The 15,073-nt window shown below is 42.5% G+C and overlaps 1 long non-coding RNA gene across 3 annotated transcripts in view; it reads left to right on the top strand.

Annotated features, from left to right (window-relative positions):
• Positions 1 to 15,073, top strand: part of LOC103876672 — a 274,519-nt gene that overhangs the window by 148,974 nt on the left and 110,472 nt on the right. For 2 of the 3 annotated variants that reach the window (XR_635996.4, XR_635994.4), the window contains one exon: positions 7,585 to 7,701. This is a non-coding gene — a long non-coding RNA (uncharacterized LOC103876672). Of the gene's footprint in view, positions 1 to 7,584; positions 7,743 to 15,073 lie in introns of all 3 variants that reach the window. The other variant, XR_635995.4, reaches the window with a different exon arrangement.

Genomic DNA, 15,073 nt, shown 5'->3' with positions numbered 1-15,073 from the left:
ACACAGGTACAGATACAGGTGCACACACAGGTACACACACAGGTTCACACACACCTTCAGGCACAGTTTACACACACCCACTTCGAGTTGTCTCTCTGCCACTTGCATTCACTCCTAAGGTAGCACCACTGATTCAAATGATCACTTGCTCTCTCCTCTTCTTTCCTGATACAGATTGTTGTTGTTGTTGTTTTTAAAGAAAGAGCTTATATTTTTTCATTTGATTAGTAATTATTTGAGAGTCCATATTATGTGCTATGCTAGACAAATAAAGAATTCACCAAGTAATAAACATCTTCTGTACTCTCAAGGAACCATGAGTTCCTTGGGGGCCTGGGAAGGAGGGTGAAGTGAACTCTACGTTCTTATCATTGTTGTTATTCAATTCACTCATTTAATGGGTTCTCTCTCCTCTGGGCCCTGGTAATACAAAAATGAACAGGTGCAATCCTTGTCTTCAAGCACCCTAGTTTCTTTGATAACAACAGTAGCATTAGCAGAAGTGAGCAAACAGTGGAATGAGTGGCTGGCTATGTGAAACGGTGTGTGAATGTATGAACAGATCAGCAAGAGGATGACCTCATTCATTATTCAATGGAACAGCCTCCTCCTGAGGGCTGGAATGATCTAAAAGTTTTGAGTAGAGAAATGGTGAGATTTGATGTGAAGACTGATACATCTTTGAGATGTGCATAAAGAGAGGAATGGTGTGAACCAAAGTGAGGAAGTATAGTTTATATTTGAGGGACATGGAGAGGACAAAACAGCTGAAACTAAAGGTCACATAAGGCGGTGGTAAGTCTTAGGAATTGAGAAATGACATGTCACCAAGCTTCAGGAGCCCTGGGAACTGGGCTAGAGTGTGTGCTTTTAGTTCCGGCTCCGATTCCTACTGTTCCTCACTCACTAAAGCAATGCTTGCGGAACTTCGGATTCCTCATCTATAAAACACGTAATTCTACCTCCTTTACATGATTGTGTGTGAAATAACTTTTAACTTTAAATTGGGATATGCATGTAAGGTGCTGTCATGATAACGATAATCATACAAATCATGGTCACTGTGTGGACTTATTCTTGGTCAGAGGCATCTACAACAGAGGCATGTTCTTAGAGACTCCACTCTCAGCGTGAAGGGAGGAGGAACAGGTTTGGGGGGCTGGTAGGAAGGGTGAAGTGAACTCAGCTAAGCTAACTCAGAGCTCATTAGCATCTGAGCCTAGGGCCTTCCCAGGAAAGAAAGGAAGGCAGGGCTATGCCTGAGTCCTCTGATTCGGATTTATTTGGGCACTTGCCTCTTGGGAAGCTTTGGATTCAGTGAGATGCAGAACCACTGGGTTCTCCAAACTTCAGAGGGTGCCCGCGAGCCTGAAACCTCTGTGGATGGATGAACTACTTCCTGGGCCATGTCCTACAGCTGATGGCCAGGGATGTGTGTGGAGGCATCGGTGTTCATTCCCAGTACCCCAGGTTCCTACATTCAAGGGCTCCCAGACCAGGTATTGCTTGTAGGATGTGAATGGCAGAATGAACCCAGTTACTGCTCTTTGGTTAATGCTATTCCTCACTTTTTCTATGCCCCATGGAAATGTCTTCTCCCATGTGCACTGAAAACTAAAGCTTGTTATTAATAAAATTCACAGCATTTAAATCTTAGATTTCCTTAAACTACTTTTCACTTTGTTGAGAAAGGAGTGATGGGGACTGCATACCTGTCACTTTGTCCTGGACCTTCTGCTCACTTTTCTGGTGACCCTGTGTAGGTTCTTTAGGGTTTCTGGACTTAGTGACCAAATCTAAAAATGAAGAGGCAGGCTGCACTATCCTTACGATTGCTTTCACTGCCGATATTCAACAATGCCAAAAGCCATTCTACCATGTGTATCTCTTGCTGGGTCTGCCTTAGTGGTAAGTCCTCACTGTCCATGAGTGGGCTGCAGGCAAACAGCAGACCCTGAGGGGACAGAGACAGCCCCAAAGGCCCACCTCAACAGCACCTTCCTGCAGAAGGAAGGAGGGCATGGGTGCCAGACCGCCTTCTCTGTTCTGACACGGCACTCATCTGCCTTTGTTCTAATTGCCTCCATTTTCCTTGCTCTTCTAGATCATTTTGCTTAACATGGAAGAACGTGTTTTAATGAGCTAGAATGATCTAGTCAGGCACAAATGTGATGTCCTTGCCACATTGTTTATTGGTTTGTAGACAGCCAGTGCATCCCAGGGCTTGTCTTAAACTATATTGTTAAGCAGCAAATGGCCTGGGTGTCTGGGGAGTGCAAGTTGCTGGCAAGTATTACATGACTTTGGGAGTGTACATTTCTAACCTAAATTTGTTAGTCATTTTTTACAATAATTGACACATATCTTTTGAAAATACTAATAGATAAATCATTCAATTTTTCAGTTTATTTTGTTACATAAACGTTACATGAATTTTCTTTGGCAATCAAATCGTTACAGTCTGTTTATATAAAATAAATATTTTATGTATTTATAAATGAACTGTATTTATGTGAAATAAACAATTAGAAGTATTTGCAGTAAAAAGTGAAAGTTTTTCTTAGTTGTCACAACCCCACTCCTATCTCCAAAGATCATCTCAGCTACCCACTGGGTCTGTGTCCACGCTGGCGTCATCCTCTGTGTTTACAGACATGCACGTGTAAAATAAGACATGCTCCTATTATATAGTTAGACTTTGCGTCCCCACCCAAATCTCATCCTGAATTGGAAGCCCCAGGGTTTGGGGAGGAACCTGGTGGGAGGTGATTCGATCATGGGGGTGGTTTACCCCGTTCTGTTCTCATGATACTAAGTGAGTTCTCATAAGATCTGATGGTTTTATAAGGACGTTTTCCCTGGATTCTCTCAAATTCTCTCTTTCGCCTGCCACCGTGTACCATGTGCCTGCTTCGCCGCTGCCATGACTGTAAGTTTCCTGAGGCTTCCCAGCCATGTGGAACCGTGAGTCATTTAAACCTCTTTCCTGTGTAAATTGCGGAGTCTCAGGCAGTTCTTTCCAGCAGTGTGAGAACAGACGAAGACACCCTAGGTTCTAGTTTGTTGTATGTGAACATGTTACACTGTGCATGTTTCTCTGCACCATCCTCCAATCACTTTGCTACACATCTTGCGGATTCTGCCTTGTCAGTGTTTACAGGCCAGTCTTAGATTGCTTATTTGCCACAAATAATCTAACCATTCTATCACTGAGGAGTTTTGATTATACACAATATCACATTGAAACATTTTATGCAGGTATCTATGCATATGTGTGACTAAATATATATTTGGTAGATACCAGGAACTGGAATTGTCAGGCTAGCATATGCACATTTAAAATTTTCATTCATGCTGCCAAATTCCCGACACAACAAGGTGGTTCCATTTGCATCCACGCAAACCTGCGTGAGAGTCCTGTTGACGACATTGTCCCCGCTACACAGAAGACAGGGAAGGCTCTCATCCCCTTCCTTGGCAGTGGGAGTGCTACCAGCCCTCTCTAAGCCACAGTGGAGCCACAGTGGGAAACAAACCTGTTTCCACTTCAGTGTTAATTTTGTGAAACAATGCAATTGTGGCTTTAAGTTCACATCTAAGTTTAAGAAGAGCTAGTAAATTAGAGGATAAATTATTCATATGATGTCTTTATCTATAAATACTTCCAGGTTACAAATTGCATTTGCTGGTGTCCTTTTATGTGGTTAGTTGACATGTTGAAATCAGTGGTCTCTCACTTAGAAGTTGAGATTAAGGTTATATTTTAGGCCAGGTATGGTGGTTCATGCCTGTAATCTCAGCACTTTGGGAGGCCAAGGCGGGCAGATCACTTAATGTCAGGACTTCAAGACCAGCCTGGCCAACATGGTGAAACCCCATCTCTACTAAAACTACAAAAATTACCTGGTTGTGGTGGTTGGCACCTGTAATCTCAGCTACTAGGGAGGTTGAGGCAGGAGAATCGCTTGAACACAGGAGGTGGAGGTTGCAGTGAGCCAAGATCGTGCCACTGCACTCCAGCCTGGGTGACAAGAGCAAAACTCCATCTCAAAAAAATAAATAAATAATAAGTTATGTTCTAAATATTGATATTGTACAGGTGATCTACAGGAAGAACTGAGATGGGAATGTCCGTGTATGGGAGGTAAACCCAAACCTTTTTAAATGCCAAAATTACATTCCAATGTTGCAAATAATTGAAGTGTCATCCCACAAAAACTTAACTGACCTAGACTTAAAGCAAAGCGCACATGAGTGTTTAAAAACGAGAAGGGTGATATTAAAATTGGCTATACATTCTTTTCCTGATTTCCTATTTTTTCTTTTTAAGATGTCCCCATTTATTTACTTATTATATATTTCCTTTTCCTTGTCTATATGGTCATCATTATCTTCTGAAAATGACCATTTCTTTCTTTTCTCCGAAAAACTGAAAGTGGACATATTCTAAGTCTCATCTCCACCTAGAAGCTGAGTGACTGTCTGATGAGCACATCCTAACACAAAGGCTGTGAGCAACGCAGTGGGCTAAGTGAAATCCGTTTAACTTGGTACAAAGGAAACAAGTTCCTTATTCAGCCAGGAAAGGCTAACGGGGAACCTGCTATGTACTCCATAGTGCAGGCAGCTTATTCATCTCAACCCAGCCCCTGAGCAAGGAGATCGCATGGCTGTTAGTCGGTAGAGATGAGCTACAGAAACAGGCGGAAGAGCTGGAGATGCACCTGCCAATCACAATGGGGACAGTCGGCCAGGACTGCCCTCCAGCCCAGCTGCTATGATGCACTGTCCTCTCCGGCCATTATGGATTCCAAATTTGACCACTGAAGGGCACAGAAAACATTCTTAAAGCAGTTTTCCTGTTCAGACAGTGTCGAGGCAAGGGTCCAGGAAAGTACGCAAAACCAGGCTCAGGCGTCCTTGCATGCCTGTCAGAGGCTCCTCTGAAACTGGCTCAGTTCACGAAGGATGGTTTCGCCTTCTCCTTATGGTGGTGTCTGACGTGGGCTTTTGTCAGGCAATTGTCTGGTTCTTGCTGTTCAGTGTTACACGTCTGAGAAAGAAGCACTATCAACATATAGCTGTCATCTTTTAACCAATCTCACACGGAACTTTTAGGGTGAAAAACCAAGAGCATGACCCATTTCCACTAGTAGCTAAGCCTGCAGGTGTGACTTGGGTTACCAGACAGGCACAAGCATTGCCATTTCAGCAACACTCAGCTAAACAAAAGGTCTTCTTGACAAGAAATCTTAGAAAAGCAACGATGGCAGGAATGAATACGTGTGCCTCAGAGGCTGACACCTGCAGGAAAAGTCACCAGGAGCTGACTTCTTTCCATCTGTGTCCCACAGGGGTGGTGGGCACCACCCTGGCAAGAGAGGATGGAGGAAGACTGGCTTGGTTCTTCCTTTCCTCAGCAGTGCCCCATGGTGGAGGCACTTCTCCGAGAGAAGGAGATTTGCACGATAATTCCCGAAACCACTGAGCCAAGACTCAAAGCTACACATTCACACTCAACACACAACATACCTAGAAAGGAAATCTGAGTGAGCCGCACAAGGAGAGCACCACACTTCTCTACTCATGGCTCACTTGCTGCCTGGGGATTCATATCAAGTACCACAGCAGTGGGATTCTTGCTTAAAGCATTCGGTGCTAAAAAACGTATTTGAACTTTTAGCCCAGCCCTGCTATTGTCAGATACAGAACCTGAACTTCAGAGAGTTTTATTAACTCAACAAACGTTCACACCAAGATTGGCTGAGATGGGTCTTGCTCACCCAGGAGTAATGACCGTCCATATAATCAATAACACTTGAAGAAACGAATAGTTATATTTTTAAATCATATTATTTCAATATTAATAATATCAAGTTTATATGCTAATTGCCTTAGTATAATCTGATTGAGGAAGTAGGGACCCAGTTCAAACAGTTAAAATCAAAGAGGTCAGTTCACAGGGAGTATCCACCAAGTGGACATTCATCCTCATCAAACTGTCCAGAAGGGAATCTCCACATGTGCTTTCACGTCTGCCTCTGTCTCTGCCTCGAAAGGACATGGGTCTGAATTCCGAGCATTAATGATCAGAGTGCAAACCTGAGCTAGAAGAAGGCATTGTTTGTCCGGGGTGAATGCTCCTGAATCTTTGTAGATGATTTCAAGGTGGTATGTCTGATGCAGGGGCGTTTGCCTCAGGAAGAAACTGCAAGAATTCCTTGCATTTATACTATGTGGGTGTTGAGAAAAAGCCATAAAACACACCACTGTTATCAGAGATTTTCCAGTGTAGATAGCTGTGTACTGCTATAAATAAGACCCCAAATTATAATTTGTGTTAAAAACTAAGTATATATTTTTAAATATTACAAAATAACTCCAAACTGATACCTGTAGACTTTGCAACGAAATGAATACACTAACTCTCATTCAAGTTTTGAATCTTGATTTTTCAGGGTAATTTTAAAACCTCTCTAGCTCCACATATCTATTTTGGAATTATTTTGTTCTTTACGTGTTTGTTTTAGTAAATTCTAATTAGGGGAAATAATAATAACTGTTACGGTTGCATTTTATCGGCTGCCTTTGTGTTTCCTAGGAAATCTTGTGTTATCTTATTTCAAGTTCCACTTGCTAAGCACTCTGGCTATCATCTTATTACAGGCGGGAAGTACAGTATCTGTTAGAGGATTTATGGTAATGCTGCTGCATCTAGCTGATCATAAACAGCATGGGGAGCCCCTCAGGGTCTCTTCGTTCTCCTGACACACTTCACTGAGGCCCATTAACACTTGTCTGTTATTGCCATAGACGCACTTTAATGAGCCTCTTAGAATTAGGAGGTTTGCACCAGAAACAATGGCTTCCCTAACTGAGGCATCACCCTCTCACTTTCTGATTTTCTAGCTCATCATTTTGTTTAACAAAATAAATTCTCTCTTTGATAGTAGACTTTGAAATACTATGGATATTTCTTCTTCAAATTAGAACAGTCAATGGTTTCTAATACTGAGATAACATTGCAGAAAAACATGATAGAAAGTTAACAATTTCTACATTTCCATTAATGAAGGTAATTTCTTTTGTTGTTGTTACAGTAAGATAAAATTGAGCTGACATTTCGAAGTGGCCTTGTCATCAGCAAACTATATTTTCTTATGAATTAAATTCTCTTATTTCCAAAGAATAAACATACAAAATATTTCTCCTGTATTAAATTGTTTTCTAATTACATCAAAGTGTTAAAGGAGGCAATCATCTGAGAAATGGGCCAGTAATGGCTCAATCTAAATATTAAGTGCATTTGATTTTACCTTCAAACCTAGGACATGTATTTAAAACTCCTCAATATCTTAGGTTTCAAAGTAAATTAACTAAATGTTAAAAAGTACTTCTAGTTAGCCATTATTAGAGTTTATAACAAGGTTTCTGAGTAAAATTATTTACACATCTTCTCAAGGTGCAGTTACGTATCTTGAAACGTAGCTGTTGTGAGTGTCACAGCACAGGGGAGCAAACCCTCCTTACACCCTCCTCCCTTCTCTTACTTAAGGTATTTTGTGTTGTCGCTCTATCCTTTAGAAAATGAACTCAGAGGAGAATTGGTGAATTCCTATCCAGTGGGCATCTTCGAACCCTGGTGGACGGCAGAAGAATATCAGGTCCAGGGATCACCCACCCAGCGTGGCGACAGTGCAGGTACCTCTGCCCAGCACGGGGCTCCTGGCGACAGAGTACAGGTACCTGTGCCCAGCACGGGGCTCCCGGGATTGCTGCAGGCAGCTCCTCCTCTGGTGCTTGTCCCATTTGCTGCTTTGAGTAAATACTTTCATCTTAGCTGCCTAGTACTTCATGGCTTCTGGGAGGCAGTTAAAAGTTGCATTGCGCATCCTCTCCAAAGAGACAATTCCTGCCAAAAAGAGCCCTTTGCAGTTAAATTAGATGAGGCGTAGCTTGTCCTCACTGCTGACATTATATCGGGCAGGAATGATGTGAGCCTCCTTTGTGGGTGCTGAGAGGATGCCTCGGCGTGGCCAGTGGGGAGGGAAGGGTGCCCATGACCCTCACGTGGAAATGGCTGGTGTAGAATCACTGCACACAGAATCCACACTTGCAGCAGAAGGAACTGCTTAGTAAAGCACTTGGGGTCTGATTTGGAGGATAGGGGAGGGATGAGATTGGCACATACCCAGTGGCTGCTGCCTGGCAGCACATATTTTTAGGGCTGGAGGTCGACAAGACTGAAATATGGCCCAAATCTCAGATCCTGCAAAGTCTCTGGTTCTGAACGAGTGAGTGGAATGGGAACTCTGGTGTTATATTCTCAATACTCACATTTCGAAGTACTTTTATATATGTCACTTTGATGAAGAAAAGAAGAAAATTCTGGTAAAAATGGCAATTTCTCAGCATGCTCTATAAGGAAAGCTGTGGCGTGCATTTTAAGGTTCACTGTGCAATCGTGATTTATTTGTCTGCCGACCGCCCCATTTGCCTGTCTGATAATAGAACTACTTACCACTGCACAGAAATTAGAGGCTGGGACTGTCTTCCATATGCCGCAAGCTTGTGGTGCTGCAAGCTTCGAGAGCTTTATGAACTGCTGTAATAGGTCACAATTGTTCTAATAATTTTCTCGTCTATACCCTATTCGTTTTCCTGAAGAAACTCACTGCACTCGTTGCTTCAGTTTTGGGAAGGCATTATGTTTAATCGTACATTTCCCCGAGGTTAAAACAACAACAACAACAAAGAGAAAAAACAAAAGAACCTATTCACACTGAGTGTTCATGCACACTTGGCTTCAGAAGCAGTTAAAGTTTCTGAACTGTAGGTGTTTCATATGTCTAGGCTGTCTTGTTTTATCTCATCTCATTGAATTTTAGTAATAAGTTAAGGACATTTAATGACATATTTTATAAGGGTGTAATGTTTACATGTGGCTTCATTGAATTGGATTCTGGCGTTGAGTTAGATGTTCGCATTTCAATGAGCGTGCTCAGTGTAGTTGGATATAAAGCATTCACATACCAATCTCACCCGGAATTACATGAAACCACAAGGAAAAACAGTGAGCTGGATGTGCAAGCAACAGCCATGTTCATACTTGGCTTTCAGTAGGGTTCTCAGCTGAGGCATCACCTTTGATTTTGAGAGGTGTCCGTTTTCAGAGTGGGAGAGCAAGTTGAACTTGGTTAGGGGAAAAAAGAGATCTCGAGGTTCTAGCAGCTGAAATCCTGTCCTGCTTTGCCCTGGAGACTGCCATGCTCAGTGGCGTGTACACCAGGATCCCTCCAGCCAGGGCTTGGGTGAGCAAACCCTTCTGGGTGTAAGACAAGCTTAGCACCCAAAGGTCTCCAGGGGCTTCCAGATCCAATTAGATAATAAGAGCAAGACACACAACCAATGCTTGCATTTCACGTCAGTCTTTCCACTCAGTCCTCATTGTCTTCATTCAGTCCTCACCAATCATTCCTCACTTTCAGGGCTCTGGTAGCAAGGCGTAAAGGTCACCGTGACAGCCACACACCATGAAGTATGCAGACGCAGAGCCTCTGACTTCTGGGATTTGTTATCCATGTTCTTATTTTTTAAAGATTAATATTTGACTCTCAGGGGATGGTCAATATCTATTTTCTCTATATATGTCATAAGTACTTTAGTAAATGGGTGATACAATGAAATATATATAAAATAGTACCTAGAAATAAATAGATTTAGCATTATAGAATGGGAATACATGGCTATATTAATGAGAATACATCTTCACATAATAAGCTATAAAATGGCAATTTGTAAATCATTGTGTTACGTAGACCTGGTGGGCCAACATTTTTTGTAGAGCCAGATACTATTTTAGACTTTGGGGAGGGAGTGGTCTCCGTGCAACTGCTCACCACTGCCACCACTGTCTGAAATGAGCCATAGGCAACAGCGAGCAAATGACATTGCCGCCTGACAATAAAACTTTATTTACAGCATCGGTAGAGAACAGATTTGGCCTGCGCCTGAGTTTGTCAACCCATGGTGAAGACTTAAGTTCCCAGGTCTGAAATAGCCACAGTCACTTTTGGCAGAGAAATGGTCACTGACTCCTCCCTGGGTGAGCGCTCCCTTGCAAACTCGCAGGACAGTCTAAAGTTACCGTCCACAGACGTGCTGCTCCCAGGAAAGCCCTTCGCTGATACTTGAGCCTGGTACCCAAGGTGGAGCTAGCAGAAGCTTCCACAAAGTCTGAAAGAAGGATGAAGAGAGCAAGGTTGTCACCTCTGTGGAAATCAGAGCAGAATTCAAGAGACTCGAAAGATTTCAAGCGGAGGAAACGTTCCTAGTGTGTTTGTGCCTGTATCACCCTGTCTGACTAGAAATATCATCCTGAAAACTGTGTGGGATGTGAAACCAAACCAAATCCAACTGGAAGGGGTGTTTCCACGCCTGGATACAGAGGGAGTTCTGTCCGTAAAACCGCACCTATGCCAAAAGAAAACATTTTCCCGGAAGGGTGAGGGATGCCGGTCAGCAGTCTGTGGGGCAGAGCCGGGCGTGGCCACGCGACAGGACCAGACCACACAACTGCTTGGGGTGGGATTCTATTCGGCCTGTTTTCCCACATCCTCTGCAACTACAAAACAAAAACATAAACATATGAATTTGACACATAAAAAAAAAAAAAAAACATAGCGAACATGGAGAATAAAATACCAAACACAAAAGAGAATGATTTCCAGTTGCAGGGGACTGTACGCCACCAGCTTGATAAAAAGGTTAATGCTGAAAAAGACCTTAACGATGCCATAGATGTTTTTAAAGGCTCCTTATGTTTGCCTCGGACTTCAAAAATCTTATTTGGCATGTGAATCTGTGTCATACGTGATTTAGCCAAAACAGAGCATTAGTTGACATTTTCCACGGAGATGACTTGCTGGAATCGGTGTATCTTTAACGTAGCATCCTACATGATAATACATTATTACAGAACAAGCCAAAAGAGGTGATCGAGAGAGAAACAGCAGGAACACAACCTGCCGAGTGTGCTCCTACCGCACTGCCCAAGGAGCTGAGAGAGGAAAGGTCTGCTGGTCCCGTAAGTAGTTCGGCGTCCAGCAGAAATTTCCTAGAAAGTTATAGGATGTCAGACTGGAGAACAAATCCTGATTCTACCCCATCATCTGCAGAGAAGTTACTTGGCTCCTTGAACCTGAGTTTCAGTTTCCCCATCAGTAAAATGGCCATAATAATTGCTTCTTAACAGAACTGTTACAAGGATTACATGTTATAAGTATCTAAAACACTAAATTTAGTCCTTGAAACATAGAAGATGTTTTAGAATTTCCCAGAGCTGTATTGTTTTTGAAATGAGAAGTGGACAGAGGTGCCCGGTTCCCCTCCAGATGGCAGCTCCCCAGTGAAGACCACCGACTGCATCACCTGGCTCTGGGGCCTTGGGGCTGAGCATTAGAAAGGTTGGAGTGGGTTCGGCCTCTGTTATTTCTTGGAAGTAAAAACTCCTGGAAAAAGGAGAGTCGCTCTCAGGTAGCAGAGGCACAAACAGCCTGGAACACTGATTCTGTGTTTGAAGTAAAACACGCTCAGGGCTGACCAGTCTCCATGTCAGCATCTTTTATCCAGAGCACTTCAGGGCCATCTGAAGCATTCGGAGAGCTTGCGGCCCTGAAGGTGGAGGGTGGCTTATTTGTGTACCCCGCTCTCATCACATCACTTGCTATGTCTATTGTGTAGGCACCCGAAAAATGTCAGTCTCAGCAATGGGTGGGTCCATTACCTTCCCGTGTAAAGCCTTGTTTTCATTTGTTCATAATTTAGAAACAGCTGATGTGCAAGGACCTGCAGTAAGTGTTATAAAGTGTGAAAGTAAGATCCAGAACTTTCCGTATGCACCCCAACACACCTAAGGAGTGCTTTTAACTGAAGGTCAAAAGTAGCAGAAAGAATTACTTTTTATGTTCAGCTCTGACTTGGCACTTGACTGCCTAGCATGCACATGTAGTGCTCTTTTAAATGAAATACAATGCACACCCTCATCATGCAACCTTCCATCTTTTTTACTGCACACCCCTCCGACCTGGAGCCTCTGGGATGCCCGTGCTTCCTCCTCCTGTTGAGCCCACACCGTTCTGCAAAGTTACTCATAGATCTACAGGTGCCTCATAAGTCTACACACACATCCCACCGATGTGAAGTCACCTGTTTTTTTGAGTTTCTCATTTGTTGTTGTTTGTGGGTGCAAGTGAAGGGATAAAATTTAACACACATCTAAATGAAATAAATGCCTATCTTTTTAAATAAAATGCATTATAAGTGAATTATTTCAAATACCCCATCCATATGCAAAAAAAAATATTTTCTTTTGTGCATTTGTGTAACATATGTTTGAGTCAACTACTACATACCAGATGTTATATAGAAATGGAATCAGAGAATTCTGCAGAAAAGCTGTTCTTGTTGAGCCGTTTAATAAGGGTGAGGGCATAACAGCAGCCACAACAAGAGAATAGCTGGAGGAGGAGCTGCAAAGTCATGCGGACGAAACCACCCCAAAGGGGGAATCTGTGTGTTCCTGGAGAAGGCACGGAGGGCTGCAGAGTTACCTCCCAGGCTGGCTCCAAGGACAGCTTTTGACTTAGACAAGGATAGTCCAGATGTGGTACCAGCATCGGGAAAGACCCGAGGTTTGAGAGTGGGAAGTGGGAGGGAGGGCAGGGTGGGCCTGGTGAGTTTCAGTTGAGCTCTGTAGATGGTGAGAGACTACGGGTGAGTTTGAGCAAAGAGGAGACAGGGTCTGATTTCCCAGTGTGAAGTGTGGATTGAAGGAGCTAACGCCAGTGCCTGGAGGACAGGGGGCTGTTGACAGAGTCCAGGAGAAGTTGTTGAGGGTCTCCAGGAGGACAGGGGTATCTGGTTTGAAGAAGGTGAAGGTGCATGTGGTGGGCATACAGTGCAGCAACGCTGTGCAGATCAAGGTGGGATTCGGACATCATCGCGCCCAACAGGGAAGAAGAGCGAAAGGGCTTCACAGTACAACTTTGAAAACATACACAAATTCTACACTCACCCCTCAAAACCTGGGGTTTTCATCTGTAAAACAGTGGGAGTGTTTCCCACGTCATAGGGTTGTTGAGGATTATAGACACTAATATAAAATCTGCAGTGCAGCGGCTGGCAAGAAGCACCAGCCCTTCAAACCAGGGCCACCCTCATTATTATTCATAAAGAACCCAAGGCACACTTGCCTCGCCATAAAAGACTAAGGCGGAAGTGACCTGATTTACATCTGTGTTATGCTTTATGGTATTCAATCGAAGTGCCTTCACTTACTATGCAGCTATGTGGAGAGTGAAGACGCACTCTGAACCATTGCAGAAAGATTTTAGGAAGATTTTGTTAAAGAAAAAAGCAAGATACAGAAGAGAAGCAAAACTATGACTTCACACACACATATGTATTTCCTTGTATTTGCATAAAAAATCTAGGATAGACAAAAACACTAAAAAATATGTATGGGGGTTACTAAGGGAAAAGGCAGGTTGAGAGGGAAATGTTTTCATTGTTCTTGTTCATTCATTTATTAATTTGTTTCTTTATTTTTGAATGATGCAAATGTATCTCATATTCAAAAAATAAAATTTAAAAGAAACATGAAAGAATACTTTCCCATAACCAATCTAATGTATCCTCACCGGCCCTTCATTTTAGGTAGAAAGGGATTATTCATACAATTTTACAACTAAGGAGACTGAGGATCCATAGCTTAAATGACTTGACCGAGGTCGCAGCCAGTGAATGACAGCTCTGGATTTCAATTCTGACTCTGAAACCCGTGCATTGCCACCCCCTTTCCCCTCATTACAATACACAGTTATGCTTGTGGAGTCTTATTCAGCATTTATGGCTAATATAGAGATGTATCCATCTAAATGATTGGGATCAGAGCTAAGTGACAGGAGTAGGTAAAGAAGATGGCAGTGCTGGTGGTGGAGGCTGGGAGGGAGGCCATAGGAGAGTGTTTGAAGAGGGCTTCCTGTTTCATGAGGACTTATCTGAGTGACCTGTAGACAAAACAGCCTCACCTGTTCATGAGTTTATAACAGTGGGAGGGAGGAAGGGAGAGAGGGAAAGAGGGAGGGAGGAAAAGAGGCAGGCAGGCTAGATAATTAAGAAAGGAAATAAGGAGATGAGGAAGGAAATAAATAAAAGAAGAGGGAGAAATTCTCCTATCAGATTCTCTAGTTAACAGTGTATGCCTAATAAACACAATTACCTTTTAATAACTTCAGTTTTTCCCATAGCTCTCATAATACTTCATACATGCTCTTCTTTCTAAAATTCGCTACTTTAAAACTTGCTTCACAAAGTCGAAAAATAAAATATTTTATTATTACTTATTTACTTCTTCAATAATAAAGGTCAGAATCTCAAAGTTATTTTTAAAAAGTATTTTTGAACACAACATTCAAGAAAGAGCTATGAGGTGATAATGTGAGAAAACAGCAGTAGTTGTGGAAGACATTCTTTAGAATAATAAAGGAAAACGTAATTTTATATCCTAGTTATGTTTTATACATTAAAACAGCTATAAAGGACATATGGACAGTTGGGGAAATGTGAATATTCCCAATATTCTGTATATTTTATGATAAGATTTAAATAATATTAACTTCCTTTTCTGTTGAAATTACACATCGATTATATGGGAGAATGTGGTTTTTTTCTTAGAAGTTAAATGTTGACATATTTAAGTGTGAGCTTGCCACAATGTGAGGTTCAGGAAAATATGTGTGTGGCATGTGGATGTCTGTGGTCACCTGTGTGCACGTGTGTGTGTGTGTGTGTGTGCACGTGTGTGTGTGTGTGTGACTGGTTCATGTACCCCACCTGTACTTGGTGTCTAACATGGACAAAGTTACCAAGTAACCTTACTGCATCCATTTCCTTAGAGACGTACTTTAGACCATCAGAGGTAGATCATAGAACTCGAAATCTCCTTTCCAACTTAAGGAAAGACGAATTGTCTCTGACTGGGGGGTCCGCGAGCTCCGCTTCTGGTGTCCCT

This window comes from Papio anubis, chromosome 14, assembly GCF_008728515.1.
Source record: "Papio anubis isolate 15944 chromosome 14, Panubis1.0, whole genome shotgun sequence".
Taxonomy (NCBI): Eukaryota; Metazoa; Chordata; class Mammalia; order Primates; family Cercopithecidae; genus Papio; species Papio anubis.
Note: the sequence above shows the minus strand (reverse complement) of the source record. Positions and strands in the feature narration are given on the sequence as shown.